The sequence below is a fragment of the Mytilus californianus genome, unplaced genomic scaffold, assembly GCF_021869535.1.
Source record: "Mytilus californianus isolate M0D057914Y unplaced genomic scaffold, xbMytCali1.0.p SCAF_3, whole genome shotgun sequence".
Lineage (NCBI taxonomy): Eukaryota > Metazoa > Mollusca > Bivalvia > Mytilida > Mytilidae > Mytilus > Mytilus californianus.
Window position 1 is genome coordinate 17,519,355 of NW_026262679.1, and position 16,812 is coordinate 17,536,166.

Here is a 16,812-nt window from a genome sequence, read left to right on the forward strand (position 1 = left end):
AAATATAAATGTAAGTCTTTGGTAATACATAATTTAGATAAAGTTACCAATTTATGAAAGGTATGTTTCGTTACAAAATTATCCAGTTGATCATATTTCTGTATTTACTGTCAATGCAATAATTCAGTCCAAAAGATCACTTAATATTTATAAAATCTTGTATCGAAAGGCTTATATAGCCTAGGATACATTTGAATACTTTGAAGTTTCTATTTTTGGGGTCCAACGTGCTGCGCTTTCCCCTATCTTAATATAGTGTCTAATACTGTTTTGACGGGGGGATGTTCGTACTGAAACAGGTAACAATATTTGTTGCTATCTCACTTATCTCTATATATAAACAAATTATGTGTTTGAGTGATTTTACGATGTAATTTATTTCCAATATTGATACATATGTGAACATTTGAAAACAACTGAAGCAATAATATGTCTTTTTTTTCAAAATAACAAACTCTTTAATTAAGATTTATAACTTACAAAATCATCAAAGTCCTGAAGATTTGCCAAACGCACGGCTGTTCTTACACCATTAATGTCAATATCTGTTGCTGTCCCCAGTTGGTGTGCAATTTCTGATGCGTGGAACTGGAAAAGCATGCACAAATGACCAACCACCAATTTAATGACTAAAACGTGTCGCTTGAAATTAAGTTTAATTACAATATAGCTAGTAACAATAGTCAATAAACCATGTTCCGTAAATCTGAAGACAAGGTTATATGCATCATAGAGTAATATAGTGAAGTAATCATAACATCAATAAATGTAAGTTCCGTTTAAGTTTACGTAACGCTTCGGGTCTAGTTGACTGCTAGTCCCCCCTGAAGGTATCAATTACCAGTGCTTTAGTTATGACATGATTTTTAAAATACCTTTCTTAAATTCTCTGTTGATCAATTCCGAAATTATCAAGAAACTAATGTTGTTGGCCTGATAGTCCTCGGGGTATAATCATGTCAGAACTCATTGCTTTGGTATTGACACGACTTATTACATACCTTTCTTTAAAATTAGTTAGTAACTAATGTTCCAACTCCCAAGGTAAGTTGACCTTAGATGAATTTGGTTTTCTTTTAATGTCTCTTTTGTTGATATAGTTCATCGCGTATCCAAGTACTTATACATTTTCGGGTTTGAGGGGTCATGGTAAATGTGTATCCAGAAAGCACTTAGAATAAAACAAATTTACAAAGTGTAATTTTCATTTCGGGTAAGAATGTCCACAACATGTATTATAACTTTAATGTAAAAAGGAGTAGGATAGATCACGCCCTTAATTGGCCTTTTTTAGTTAAAATTTTAAATTAGGTTTCAATGACCAACACAATGAATTATAGCTAAAACAATGACTAAAAGGAAAATGAAAATTTACGTATTAGCGTTCTTTTCGTGACAAATAGCACACCTTTTGATTTTCGATGAAAATTCTATGAAAACAGGTATATTTCAATTGATTTTGTGGACTGGGAACATTAAGCTCTAAATCATTTAATAAATATTTAATTGTAAATAATTTTAACTGAGACTATCTAACATCCCTACTGATAAAATAATGTGCTTCCACAAAAAAAAAACCTTTTAACATAAATGTTTGTCATAACATTGAGTATATAGTTTGTTGAAGCCTGTGCTTTATGTTTCCTAGGCATAAATTTAGTTGATATCCAGACGATTTTGTCAAATTTCACCAACATCTCTACTTACAGCCGATTTGGGTTGTAAACGCTCTATCAGAAAAGCTGCACAAAGATAGCTTTATTTCACTTTCTAACTTGGTCTTTAAATCAACTTGAAACATTTTTTTTATTTTGAAATACATGTAATGGACTTAATTTCGGGGCCAATTATGGTCCTTACCGAACATACTTCTTTGTATGCTACACGTGTTGTGTTAAGTAAAATTTACGTAATCGCATTAATAAAATTGTTGAAAAGATACCACGCTTCCATTTGTGTTATAAATGTATTAATAATTATTGCTTTTTAAAAGATTGTAAACATACCTGTGTCTGTGTATTTTTGCAGATACGATTAATCTGTTCAGCCGGTACCAGTTTCCCACATGTTTTAGTAGCTATCCTTCTCATTATCTGAAACCAATCAAAATGTTATGTTTATAGTACTAATAAGCCCTTACACTGAATATTTTTAAAATTTTGCCATAGATATATAGATATATATAATGGAATGATGCTTTGTCCATAGGAATTAAATAAACAATAGTTTATCACAATATGATTTGTATCATATTATCATGGGTTTTTACTTTGTTCTCCGTATCTTGCAAGTATAAAAACAAACAGATTTTAAACATGTTTTTTTCGTTTGTTTAATAGGGATTAACTTCGATTCACTCATATACAGTTTCAAACACTTATGTGTCAGTAATTTCCTTTTTCTAAATAGAAAATGTTCTTCCGTCATCACATATGATTTTTTTCCGCTCCTGTCTTTGTTTTTTATAAAATCTAAGTTAGATTAGTGCAGTGATGTAAAAAGAATGCAAGATCTCTTATTCAGGCTATAAAGCAATGTAGGTAACATCAAGTGAGGGGGTTGAAGACCCACAAAACTAACATCCTCATATGTTGATATAACTGTCCCAAATCTAAACACCACAGTGATTAGCTGTGTTTGTTCACACCATATATATTTTTGACCGGTAAGGGTCTTTGATAATCTCGGTTAAAACTATTTACAATTTAATATTTTTTAAATGATTTAGAGCTTAACATATGACAGAGTCACTGGTATAAGTGTGTCCACTTCACTCGTATAAGTGTGTCCACTCTATGTTCACATTTAGCTAGATTTAGTTCGTTATATTGGTTTATCAAAGCTATTTCTAATTTCATAATATTTCCTAAAACACAATTATATCCATTTGTTGTAAATTTCTGTCCGAAATACCCACCGAAACAAATAAATAACGATGTGGTTTTATGAAATTCGTTTTACATCGTGCACATTAAACAAACATTAACCAATGTAGCTTAGCTGTATGGATACTATGGTCAGAATAGTTTTATGCAATTCAAATTAAAGCGAAAGTGCATTAGCTGCTCTTCGTTGCCTCTTTTTTTTAATTGTATTTGGTAAGGTTTTGTCGAGACTACATAATGATAGATATAAGAAGATGTGGTCAAAGTACGGTCTTCTACGCAGAGCCTTGGCTAACACCAAACAGCAAGCTATTAAGGGCCCCAAAAATTAGTAGTGTAAAACCATTCTAACGGGAAAACCAACGGTCTAATCTATATAAAAAACGAGAAACGAGAAACACTTATGAACCACATCAACAAACGACAACTACTGAACATCAGATTCCTGACTTAGGACAGGTGCAAACAAATGCAGCGGGTTTAAAAGTTTTAATGGTACCAAACCTTCACCCTTATCTGAAACAATAGTGTAACATCACAACATAGAAAGACACATTATAAAATATCAACTGAATTGGCTCAACTCAATCAAAGGACATATTAACACCATTGAACATACACTGAACAAATAAATTTGATCTATTATACAATGTAAATACAAAATAAATAAACTAAGGGAAGAATGTATGTTTGACAAATCAAGGCGACAGTAGTTTACCGATGTTAAAACCTCGTTAATCGATTACGAAAAAACCAAGATAACAAACAAAAACTGAGGGAATTACATGAACTCCAAAATGGACGAGAACGGGGTTGTCGACATGCTAAAAAAAAACCATTGCAATTTGGGCAGACAAATACAATGCCAAAAAATGATTTATACAATCACTGACCGTATTAGATTTATTTCTCTGGCGTACACAATATTTTTCTGTTAAAAATGGTGTTAACATTATCCACTGTAAAATTTGAAGAAGAAAGAGGATAGCTATGCAATGTTTCAGATATAGATATGTTTGACTCGACACAAAATGCCATAGTCGTAGTCCATATATCAAGGTGTCTAGACGATCCTGCAAGAAAAGTTGATTTAAGCTTGTTTTGACGTATCTGTTAATAGAATAGAGAACTGAAACGGGTATGTGTCAATTAGACAACAACCCAACCTAACAGCAGAAAACAGCCATAGGCCACAAATGAGTCTTCAACGGAGCGAGAAAATCCTGCTACCGGAGGCGGGCTTCAACTGGCCCCTTAATATGTTGACTTTTTCATTGCTCTTTTGTTTCTAAATTGTTACGCTTTTCAAACACTTCAGCATGAGGCATCAAGATAAAAGTTAATCCTAAAATGCGTTCTATATTTGACATAGTTAAATTTTAATAATTTTTTTTTTTTATTTTTAAAACGGATCTGAAAACTTGATATGACCATCAGCGTCTACTGCTTCTGATAATATTCTATTTTCTGGAACGATAAGGATAGGTCCCTGACATTTTCTTATTTCTTTGGAAAGATCAAAAGCAATACTAAAGTATAAACAAAAGATAAAAACACAAATAAAAAAAATAAATGCGATAAGTGCTCTCTACGTATTATCGATTTAAACCAATACGTTATACACATATACTATTTAAGATACACGTTTTACAACTTGTACCATAACACAAATAGAAAATAAGATAAGTTATATCTATATGTTGATCAACTGACAGAAACGGTGCAACATATTATGTGAATTTTTATTCTTGAATACATAAAACTTACATTTGTGTTTGCAGATCCGATTGGAATACAGAATATTCTTATACCTCTCATAGCAATATCCTTGACTATTTTTTGTAATTCTTTGTCTCTTTCTAAATTAGTCTAAAATGAAAAAGAGGGAGGCCTGTTTCATTTTGAATATCTTGAACAGAATCAGGACTGAAGGAAGCATGACCCCTACACAACCGTTTTGAGTGAAGGAGATTCTAAGCGCAAACTGTAATTTTCACTCCCACATTTGTTTGCCCCTAGGACATATTCGATTGCCGACTTTTTTCAATGTACTTGTACCTAATTGTTACTTTTAATAAAATAATATATATGGCTTATATGTTAGATTAACGTTATTGATTAGAAAAAATCTAAATATTATCAATCACAACTTAGCATGTAATTGGTTCGTGTACCTGTTTCAGTACTTTTGATATTTCATTATAATATCAAAGTGGTATACCGACACCAAAAATGTTATTGTTTTTTATCTATAGGTATGCACAGAAATGTATAAGGGGTAAACTCAATCGGTGCAGCATGAACACCAACTGAGTCATATCATTTTGAACGTGGCAGTAACAAGGCTTTTAGATTTAAATGATCGAAATCATTGCTTTTCGGAGAAAATAATACATCAATAAAATCATAACCGTAATTTGGGTATCCGTTACGTATTACTATATTGTGTTAAGTTAATGCCATTTTCAAAACACTCAAGTGCACATCGGTCCGCTTTTAATTCTTGCTACACCTTTTAACGAGATTTGTTAATAACATTAAAACAAAGTATTTGAACTGAACGTCCGAGGACCAGAAATTGGTTAAATTCAGTCATCCAGAACCAAATACAATTTCGATCTGTAAGTCATCATTCACCACAATACCAGAAATAAAACATTTAATAGTTTTTCAAAAAAGACAGAAGGAGGGGGGGGGGGAATGATGTACAATGCCCAGGCCAGAGAGTGATGGGGACAACATAAAAAGAGTTTCTAATTGACTTAAAATATTGAAATTAAAAGGAGTGGGTTGAGATTCTTCGTTATTTGTAGAATCTGGTTTTAATGGCAGATCTTTGACTGTTTGTGTTAAATTTAGTCGCAATTTTTATATCTCGAAATATTTAGAGATTGTATTGTATTAATACCTTTTTATTGTTGAAGACTGAATATTTACCTTTCAATGTTTGAGTTATTTTTGTCATTGTGCTGTTGTCTTATTTAGGTATAGGTCGTGCCTCCTTTTATTCATATTCTGACCTTTTTTATAAAGTCTATATTATTTGAATTATCGGTGTTCTTACAAGTTAATTGTACACTGTGCTATTCAAGTAGAAGGAGATCAAAATCAATATTTAATAGCAAATGTCTGCAAATAAAGTCTAGCTTCTACTGAAATCAGCAAGTTTGATGCATAACCGGGCTTTATTTGAAAGATAGAAATTGCTAAATTGACTTTTTAGACAAAAGCTAAATATTTTAACGAATAATAGCGTACTTAATTTTGGAAAATGCATTCTTCAAATTAAAATACAATTATTAACAAACAAAACCCATAATGTTTGAGGAAACCTCTTCACTACGTTTCAACATATTCATTGATTGGGTAGTTTTAAAAAATGAAAGAAGATACCAAGTGGTATTCAAAATCTACAAGTCGAAGGAAAACTGACAACACCATGTCAAAAAAAAAAATACGAAATACGACAAACTGAAGGACAAATCCACAAAAAAATTACATAGAAAACTATAGCTACAGACTGAACAAAACGATTCCACCAAACATTACATAGAAAACTATAGCTACAGACTGAACAAAACGATTCCACTAAACATTACATAGAAAACTATAACTACAAACTGAACAAAACGATTCCACCAAACATTACATAGAAAACTATGGCTACAGACTGAAAAAAAACGATTCTACCAAACATTACATAAAAAACTATGGCTACAGACTGAACAAAACGATTCCACCAAACATTACATAGAAAACTATAACTACAGACTGAACAAAATGATTCTACAAAACATTACATAGAAAACTATAGCTACAGACAGAACAAAACGATTCCACAAACATTACATAGAAAACAATAGCTACAGACTGAACAAAACGATTCCCATCAAAAACATACATAGAAACTATTGCTACAGACTGAATAACGCGATTCCCACCAAAAACATTACATAGAAAACTATAACTACAGACTGAACAGAACGATTCCACCAAACATTACATAAACAAATATAGCTACAGACTGAACAAAACGAAACATTACATAGAAAACTATAGCTACAGACTGAAAAAAAAAACGATTCTACCAAACATTACAAAGAAAACTATGTCTACAGACTGAACAAAACGATTCCACAAAACATTACATAGAAAACTATAACGACAGACTGAACAAAACGATTCCACCAAACATTACATAAAAAAAAATAGCTACAGACTGAACAAAACGATTCCACCAAACATTACATAGAAAACTATAACTACAGACTGAACAAAACGATTCCACCAAACATTACATAGAAAACTATAGGTACAGACTGAAAAAACGATTCTACCAAACATTACATAGAAAACTATGGCTACAGACTGACCAAATCTATTCCACAAAACATTACATAGAAAACTATAACTACAGACTGAACAAAACGATTCCACAAAACATTACATAGAAAACTATAGCCACATACTGAACAGCACGATTCCCACCAAAAACATTACATAGAAAACTATAGCTACAGACTGAACAAAACGATTCCACAAAACATTACATAAAAAACAATAGCTACAGACTGAACTAAACGATTCCCATCAAAAACATTACATAGAAACTATTGCTACAGACTGAACAACACGATTCCCACCAAAAACATTACATAGAAAACTATAGCTACAGACTGAACAAAGCGATTTCCACCAAAAACATTACATAGAAAACTATAGCTACAGACTGTAGAAAACGATTCCCACCAAAAACATTACATAGAAAACTATAGCTACAGACTGAACAAAACGATTCCCACCAAAACATTACATAGAAAACTATAGTCACAGACTGAACAAAACGATTCCCACCAAAAAATTACATAGAAAACTATAGCTACAGACAGAACAAAACGATTCCCACCAAAACATTACATAGAAAACTATAGCTACAGACTGAACAAAACGATTCCAGCAAAAAACGGGAATGACTTAGATGTAGAGTTGTCTCATTGGCACTCATACCACATCTCTTTATATCTATGAATTCGTGTGCTCCGAGAGATAATAATTTTGTCCAATGCGAGAAAAAAAATACTTTCTGTGAAGATCTAGATACTTTTTTTTGCGAAAATAAAAACATGCAGGAATAATTTGTATATACCAATGATGATGACACTGCTAATGTAGCACTACCACGTATGTCCTCTTCATTAAGTGCCTCTACACGAGTAGGAATCCCATCTGTTATTAGAATAATACACGGCATGAGGTCGTGATGAGCCATCCTTGTGGAACCGTCTACAGGAGAAAGGAATATGTTAGAATTGAGGTTAAAAAGTAACTATTTGTGAGACGTATGCATCAAACCCCATAATTCTGACAAAGTCTGCCTCGCCCAGACACACGTTGATCTACATTAATTTTGGTTATTTATTTCAGGTTTTTTTTTTAGTTGCCCATGTATGTACAAAATATTTGGATGACATTGTAGGACGGTGCAGATGGAGAGCGACATTTCGTTGAAAAACATATTGCATCACAAGAAAAAAATAAAATAGCTGGATTTATTCTTTAGTTAACTTTCCGCTATTAAGACGATGTCTTTTCACTGATTAATCCAAAATTTTGTCATTATGTTGACTTTTTACCTTTCCCAATGCACTTGAAATAAAGGATATCAATTAAATCTGCTTATATCTTGACTTAAATCTAGAAATTGACGATGAGGGTCGGTTAAGAAATAAACTTTACTACAAAAGAGATGATTTTAATTATCCAATTGTGAACTTTCCATATTTTTAAGCAACATTCCTGCAGCGCCTTCAAACAGAGATATATCTCCGAGTTGGTATGCTAGTTCAATGCTCTTGATTTTCGTCCTTTATTTGGCCTTTTTAACTTATTTTCATTCGAGCGTCACTGATGAGTCCTTTTTAGAGGAAACGTGCGTCTGGCGTGCAATCTTGTTAATCCTGGTATCCATGATGAGTTTATTTCCAGGGGTTGCGTTCCCTATCATGGTTTCCTTGATAGAGGGTTACTGCTTAAAAGGAAACTATTGCATCCTAATAGTAAAGTTGAATCATCCTATCGACAGTTTTATGGACGACATCATGGTTTTGTTAACCTTGACGTTTTACAGGGTTAACATTTTCTCAACATCTATTATAAACCATTACCATAGTAATATATTGGGACCACTCTGTTAGTAAAATTGTTCTAAGGTCAAGTTTGCCTAAGGGCGTTGGAACCATAGTTTTTCAATAAGAGTCTTAATTTTTGAACGGGGATTTTTAAATAATTATTTGTTATCTATCATGTCCGTTCCAAAGCACTACTGAGCTGATGATACCCTCAGAGATTTACAGTCCACCAGCAGTGGTATCGATCTGGCGCAATCTGACTGAACTGTAGAATCTTCGATTGGTTTAAACTATTTTGCTACATATCAGTGAATTTGTTATTTAATAATGATATGTGGAAGTCAATTTACAAATTAAAAAAAATAATGTATTTATTATTTAGTATTTGACTTTGTTGCGTCTATAGTAAAGAAAAAAGGAATAAAGCCTGCAGAATATGAAATGAGGTCATGTATACTTCATATCTTGACATGCATATATACAAAATTTGAATGTGAGTGTCAGTTGAGAACTGAAACTTTGACAAACGAAATGAATTCAATTGTCCAATTGTAAACTTTCCATTTTTGTGTAAAACCTTAACAGCAGCACAAGCATTTGAAGTATATATTTCCTAGCTCATTCATTTGATATGCTGGGGTTTCCTTTCAATTTTTCCTTCATTATTCTTTCAAGGAAGCTATTGAATATGGTACTTAATTGTTAAATTGAAAACCATTGAATTTTATACATTCCACTGGTTTTAGCTTTAATAGTATCCGATGTTTGTGCCATCATCTTATGTTCTTTACCATGGGATTGGGACTGATCCAGCAGAAACCGTTCATATCCCCCTCGAGCACCCTGGTCAGCCCACCGCTTTTGGTGGAATTCTATTTGCTATATATTCAGTTTGATAACAACAAGTGGAGATTTTTTTTATTCGTTTGGTCATGGTGTTGTCTGTTAATAGACTTATGTTTTGATTGCCGCTTTGGTATCTTCTCTCCTTATGTCAAGTGATGATCACTTCCAAGAATTAACTCCTGCATAATAAACCGTTGAAAAAGTAAAAAAAAAAGTTCATAGAAGTTTTTTTCCCAAGGGAGTTCAAATAATCAATGTTCAAAATCTTTAGACAATATCACTTCTATATTGTAAATTTATCTTTGTACAAGGTATTACACTGAACTTGTTTGCTTTGTTCATTCATATTCTTTACAAGTTATAATATTTGTTTGAGTCTAATCACAATGTGCACGAATTATATGTTGTACATTTTAATAACAAGTAAACCAAATATAAATATAAACTCTCGACGAATTCAACCATTCATTGTAAGAATTGCACTTTCAAATTTATATTGTTCCGTCAGCATAATTCGAACGCATTGTATTAAAACATTAACGTACACAGTGCCTGCACTGTGACCAACAACTCGAATTTCTCGTCCAAATAGGCTATATTTATAGGTTTCATAACGAGTGAGAATTGGATATTGCTTTATATCAACTCGAGTTATATAATTTCAATAGAGGCCTCGGTGGCCAAGTGGTCTAAGTAGCCGAACAACTGTATCACTAGCCTGTCAACACTGAGGTTGTCAGTTCGAATCCCGCACGTGGCAGGTGCGTTCGACTCCAATTTTAATTGACTAGGATTGTTAGTTTTCTTACCGAAGGTCGGTGGTTCTTACCGGGCACTCCGGCTTCCTCCTCTAATAAAAACTGACCGCCGCAAAATAGCAGAATAGTGCTGAAAGGGCGTTAAACACCAATCAATTAATTTCAATTTTATTTTTACTATTTAAATTAAATAACGAGAGTTGACATCAATATTCAATTATCACGAGTTGTTAAACCTTTTTCTCTAATGGTTAACACTCTCATTGTGTTAAATTAAAAATTCCGTGAATCGCTTGTCTAGTCTTTTCCACTCACCAGCATGACATCATATGTCCTCTTACGGCGTCAAACTTTAGCATCATATATTTTAAATCTTTTTGTAAGATTCAGTGTGTAATAAAATTTGTCAAAAGGAAGATGTCCAGTTGAAAAGTGTGAGTTTTTGAAATCACATAAATCCGTTGACAGGGACGAAATGTACGTCTTCTTAACCTTTGAAAGTTATAAATGACCTAACAGATAGCCAATGGAAATGTTGAAATATCGTCTCGTGATGCTGGATAAGCCAAAAAAATTAACGCAGTTTTAGTATCACACTCCGTGCAGTGTGATACGAAAAATATCTCTTCATGCAAGAAATAGACGAAAAGCCAAAACCATAAATAAAACAATATAGTATGATAATTCAGGTAGTGCCTTTCCTAATCGAATTTACCATCAGGATTATGTATGGCAGCTTGAAGATGGTATAAACTCGGCATTAGAACTTTTCATTGTAATCTTTGAGCAAAGGTTTTTCTTTCCTATTGTTACTTTTTATATTCTTTAGGATGATGTTCCGTTGGCTCCTAATTATGATCAGTACATAGCGGATGTGTTTGCAAAAAGACGACATGGGTTTTAATGAATATTATATTTCCATTACTTTTTAAAACAATATTTAAGCAGGAGTATAGTATCAAAATTTGGTAGAAATGTAACTTAAGGTTATCACAGTTATAAAGCAGTATTTTAGAAGTATGATTTTACATGATTAAACCATTGCCGTGACGTCACCGTATTCATTTGCCGTGGTTTATTTTTCTAAATTCAACGCTTCCTAAATCTGTCGCTGAAATGGACTCATCAAATTATATTCAATTGTTTCCTTTGTTTGCCTAATTTCATGAAGTTTAAATTGGCTAATTTACTGATTTCTGTTCACTAATGGAATTAATTTAAAGACTTACCTTTAACATTTGTGATTTTATATGCCTTTACTGGGAATCGAACCCCTCCTTGATATCTGTTATGTGTGACTGACAACACATCGACGAAATCTCTCGGCTACCAATTGATTGCAACTAAGATGTCTATTTTTACTATACTATATATAAAAATATTAATTTTCGCGAACCATTTAGGTCCAAAATATGGCATCAGTAAGGAGAGTTGTACAAATAATGTCAATACACAGAACCCCGATCCAATTTATCTTTTGCTAAAAGTATTCATCATTTTCTGTTTTATATGTACTAACAACATTCAATTTTTCTATAATTTCGATTAAAATATTCTAAAACCTGCAGTTAAAATAGGTCACATGCCCCAAATAAACATTCCCCGATTGGTTGAACTACTGTGGCCTCGATGTAAAGCAACGCAAGCCTCGATGTAAAGAACAAGCTTCCCAAGAGTAAAGGAGGGTTGTACAAATAATATGAATACACAGAACCCCGATCCAATTCATCTTTTGCTAAAAGTGTTTATCATTTTCTGTTTTGTATCTACTAACAAAATTTCATTTTTCTATAATTCCGTTTTAATTATGCCAAAACCTGCAGTAAAAATAGAGGTATGTCCCAACTTAACATTCCCCGATTGGTTGAACTGCTGTGGCCTCGATGTAAAGCAACGCAAGCCTCGATGCAAAGCACAAACTAAATTTTCCGTTGATACACAAAAATTTCCGTTAATATACATAACAATAAACATCATTATGATACACATCGGTACAACGGACACACAGGGCTTGTACCTTTATATATACATAATAAGACAGGGGAAATATACCCAATGAACATTCAAACTCATAAGTTGTATGTTATAGTTAAATGGTTATATACTTTTTTTAGTTTGTTAGTTTAGTTTTTGTTTCATGTGTTGCCTAATTTTGTCAGTTTTAATGGAATTCCCCTCTTTGAATTTGCCTTGGAGTTCGGTATCTTTGTTATACTTTTTTATCATACAGTCACACAATATTTTGTCTTTATACATACCTCTTTACTTGTAACCACTTTACGACATATTTTTATTTAGCCATTATGGTAAACTTATATATAGGACTTCCACTATAATACTATGCATGCTTACAAAATACATTTTCTTTCTTTGTCTTCAATTCAGTCTAATTTTGTTTAAACTGTATATTTTGTATTTACAAGCTTTTGTCGGTCTATCTTAGGGATTCGAAGTCAAACTGTTGAGACATTTGTGGCAGCACATGAAACACTGTGACAAACGGCCTAGACAACTCGGCCAACTGTGCTTTATAAATTGTAACTTTCGTCAGTCAAATGATGCCTTCATTCGTCAGCTTAGTATAGGTTTTAACATAGTACTTGATGTTTAGTATCTTAAAGTTCGTATATCTGTGCAGTTCATCGTACTTAAAACATATTATGATGTTAATAGTTTTAATATTGTCGTACAGTCACATTTGTTTGGTTTAAAGTCTTCTGTACTTGTAACAACTTAACAATATATTTCATCAATCTAATAGCCGAGACAATGAATAAAATGTAGGTGTTGTTTCAGTTATGAAAATGACGCTGAGGGAACAACACTAAAATGCAGGTGCAAACAAATAAGTAGTTCTCCAATTGTTGGGTTAAATGTAAGTCATAGAAAGTATATATATACATTTCAATTTAGACTTGTTTATATACATATGTATATATAGTAAAATCCCATCAAAGCAGTTGCCTGGGAATTCAAGTAGATAAAATATATCGCACTTAGGGGAATTCAATTCGATTACAATAGTAGGGCCTTTATGGTTTAAAACAAAATGGTAAAACGCTTAATAATGGAATGTAATGAAAAATGAAACAGAAAACATACCATCTGTACAGAGATCTATTGTGATGAAAACATTATCATTCCCGTATTCAGAATTACCATTATTAACATAAAACATAAACAAACGCAGTTAATCATATACAGATGTCTTCCATGAGAAAACTTACAGTGAGTTAATCCAGAAATTGCCATCAGAAGTCCAGCTGTTAAAGGGGATGGACCACCTGCTTTTAATTTTCCTAAAATAAATTTTATCAGTATTATCCGTATATCATTTTAGTAACATAAACGTTTATCAAAAACAGACAAGAAAAAACAAAGCGATACAATTCCACATACAAGTAGTTTGAGAACCAGTATTATCTACATGAATAAAGAAAAAAATATTTTGCCGTCTAACTAGCAATATTTTTTTTAATTTCGCGTTCGACTATATTTATGAAGTAATCTTACTAAATATTTCAGTGTTTAGTTACTATGTTAACTGCAAATAATCACGGAATACAATTATTTCCATAAGAAAAGATAGGTCTTTACGTACACCTAGAAATATTAAATGATAACGGTTCGGTGAGAATGTTTCGACAAAACAGAAGATTTCAATTATCCAATTGTGAACTTTCATTATTTTATATAGCAACATTTCAGCAGCACCTGCTTATGAAGTATATTTCTGCCAGTTGATACGATATTTTTTGTCTTGCATTTCATATCATATCGACCTTCATACAGGTTGCTTTTTACAAGTAGTTATAACACCAAAGGTTCCTAATGGTAAAGACGAAGACATCTGTTTAAACTTTAACGAAAATTATCATAATTTCATTAACCGCTATTCGAGTTATGTGCCACAGATTATCACAGATATGATCCACTCGTCGAAGCTACTGTTCGGTCCTCTTTTCGTTGCTAATGACATCACAGAATGCTGCTTATCAGCAGATAATTCTTCACAATGAGCAACTCGGCGGTTTCCACTCGTTGCGTATGAACTGCTTTCCCTTCTGCAACACTTGAGTTCACCCTTAAAACATTTTAAACTTGCATAGCAATGTACACTAACTCTGTCGACGCACCCTGTTTCGCTTTTTTGGTGTTTCTTGCGATTTTCTCATTATTTGTTTGTTGCTTTGATTTGTCTCTTCATAATTGATTTACGATATTTGAACATCGGTAAACTACTGTCGCCGTAATTTAAGAGGTTCTTGTTGTTAAGCTTTCGTTTTCTGTGACCTTTTTATTCTATTTTATTTTCATTTTACTAATTTGAAAAATATACGGTTTCCATATACCTTTGCTTGCATCGAGGGAGATAGTTTGCTACTTCCGGTTTACAAAATGTCACTTTCGGTTCATATGTAAAGTTAATTCACAGATTATTAAAATATATACTTCATATCAAAGACCCCAATTCCATTATATGTATGGTAAATAAGTGATCCTACCAAACAGCTTATTTTGAATATTTAAGGGGAGATAACTTCTATAAAAAGTCATGTCGAAACTTATAATTTGTCAAAGACCTTTTGTCGATAACATTTATAGTTTCTGAGGAGTTGCGATAACAAGCAGAGTTCAGAATTTGTGTTTTGTATATTGTATTGTATCTTTCGCCTCTCTTTTATAACATGACCTTGACCTTAGACCATGACCTAAATTTCATGCTTATTGACCAAGGATTTAATATCAAAAGCTTCTAGGTCTCTATGATTTATGTTTTTTAGTTACCCCAATATACCAATCATGACAAACAATAAAGAGAAATAACTCTTATAACATGTCACCGAACGGCTTTGGCGTAATGTTATCATTCTGAGGAGGTAACGAACATTTTGGAGAAAAAAAAATAAGAGATGACTTTCACGCTTTCTGAGAACAAGCGATAACAAGAAAAACAGTACACAGAAAAATGGCTCATATATGGAAAAGTGTTCGATTAAAAAAAGTAAGTTTCAAAATCGCAATAACTATCGGATATCATTAACCAATTATTTTATTGACATGTTCCGAAACAAAAACGACATTTTAGAAAAGTGGAGGAAGAAAAAGAAATATAATCCGAAAAATATGAAAAGGTCTTTCCACGGGAAGGTGGTTATACCTAATAAGGAACTTGATGAGCATATGGTCCTAAAACCATCATAAAAAAGAAACCCTTTCCCCTTTACTTGAATTATTAATAATATTTTGAAATCTTTCCACAATCGATCGCATTTAATGGTGTGATAAGAGTATTTAGCGTTCTCCCATGTTTGACGGACATTTCACAAAATATGATCAGTTTTGATCAGGAGTCGTGTTTAGTTATGAAGTATTTGTATAAACCGACTTTCGACAAGCATTTTGCTACTTTCGATTTATTTCCGATATCTGAAGTCAACTGTAATTTATATTGAGTTGTTCATTCAATTTGGACAAACATTACAGCACTAATATGACGATATAAGAGCGAGCTAGACCCCATGCATCGTCGTTGCCGTTCGAATGCCATTTTTTTTTACAGAGTAGTACCAAAATAGTATTTTCTTCCACATTTATTCAGATCTTCTGGGAACAAGCAAGATGTCCCATTCATTTCAATTGTCTAAATTTTCAAATAAATTGATATGTCAAAGGAATTATTACCAGTTTTTTTTTTCATATTTCTTCTGATAAAAAATCGACAAAACGTTTGAGCTTAGTACAATAGTTTTTTTAGGTTTGGGGTTGGGTGTCGTTGTGTTTCTTTTACGTTTCCGTCTGCTTTTCATATCGAGGAAAAACGTTCGATAGTATCTTTCATACTGTCCATTATTTAATGTCGTCATGATATACATAAGATTAATACAAATATATGTGCCAACGTCGTTAATAAAGTCTTATGGCAGTATGATTTCAAGTGCAAAAAGAAATCAGTTTGTTTTTGCAATATATTGAATTCAACCTAAAATGTGGACTAAAACATTAAATTTACATGAATAGATGAGATTTGAAGACTTGTTGACCGCGAACGAAACACTACTTTGTGTAGTGAATGCAATGGAATTAAAGGTCTAACATCTTATATGTTAATAGTATAATTTAAATTTTTTATCATGTTGTTTAAAACATTAAACCTGTAGTAATTTAGAAATTGACTCTACTACAATATCCCAT

The 16,812-nt window shown here is 32.4% G+C and overlaps 1 long non-coding RNA gene across 1 annotated transcript; it reads right to left on the reverse strand.

Moving 5' to 3' along the window:
- Window positions 1-491: 491 nt before the first annotated feature.
- Window positions 492-8,160, reverse strand: LOC127734040 (uncharacterized). Its single transcript, XR_007997364.1, has 4 exons — window positions 8,032-8,160; window positions 4,653-4,754; window positions 2,007-2,093; window positions 492-588 (listed from the first exon to the last, which is right to left on the reverse strand). It is a non-coding gene; the product is annotated as an uncharacterized LOC127734040 (long non-coding RNA).
- Between the last annotated feature and the right edge of the window lie 8,652 nt (window positions 8,161-16,812).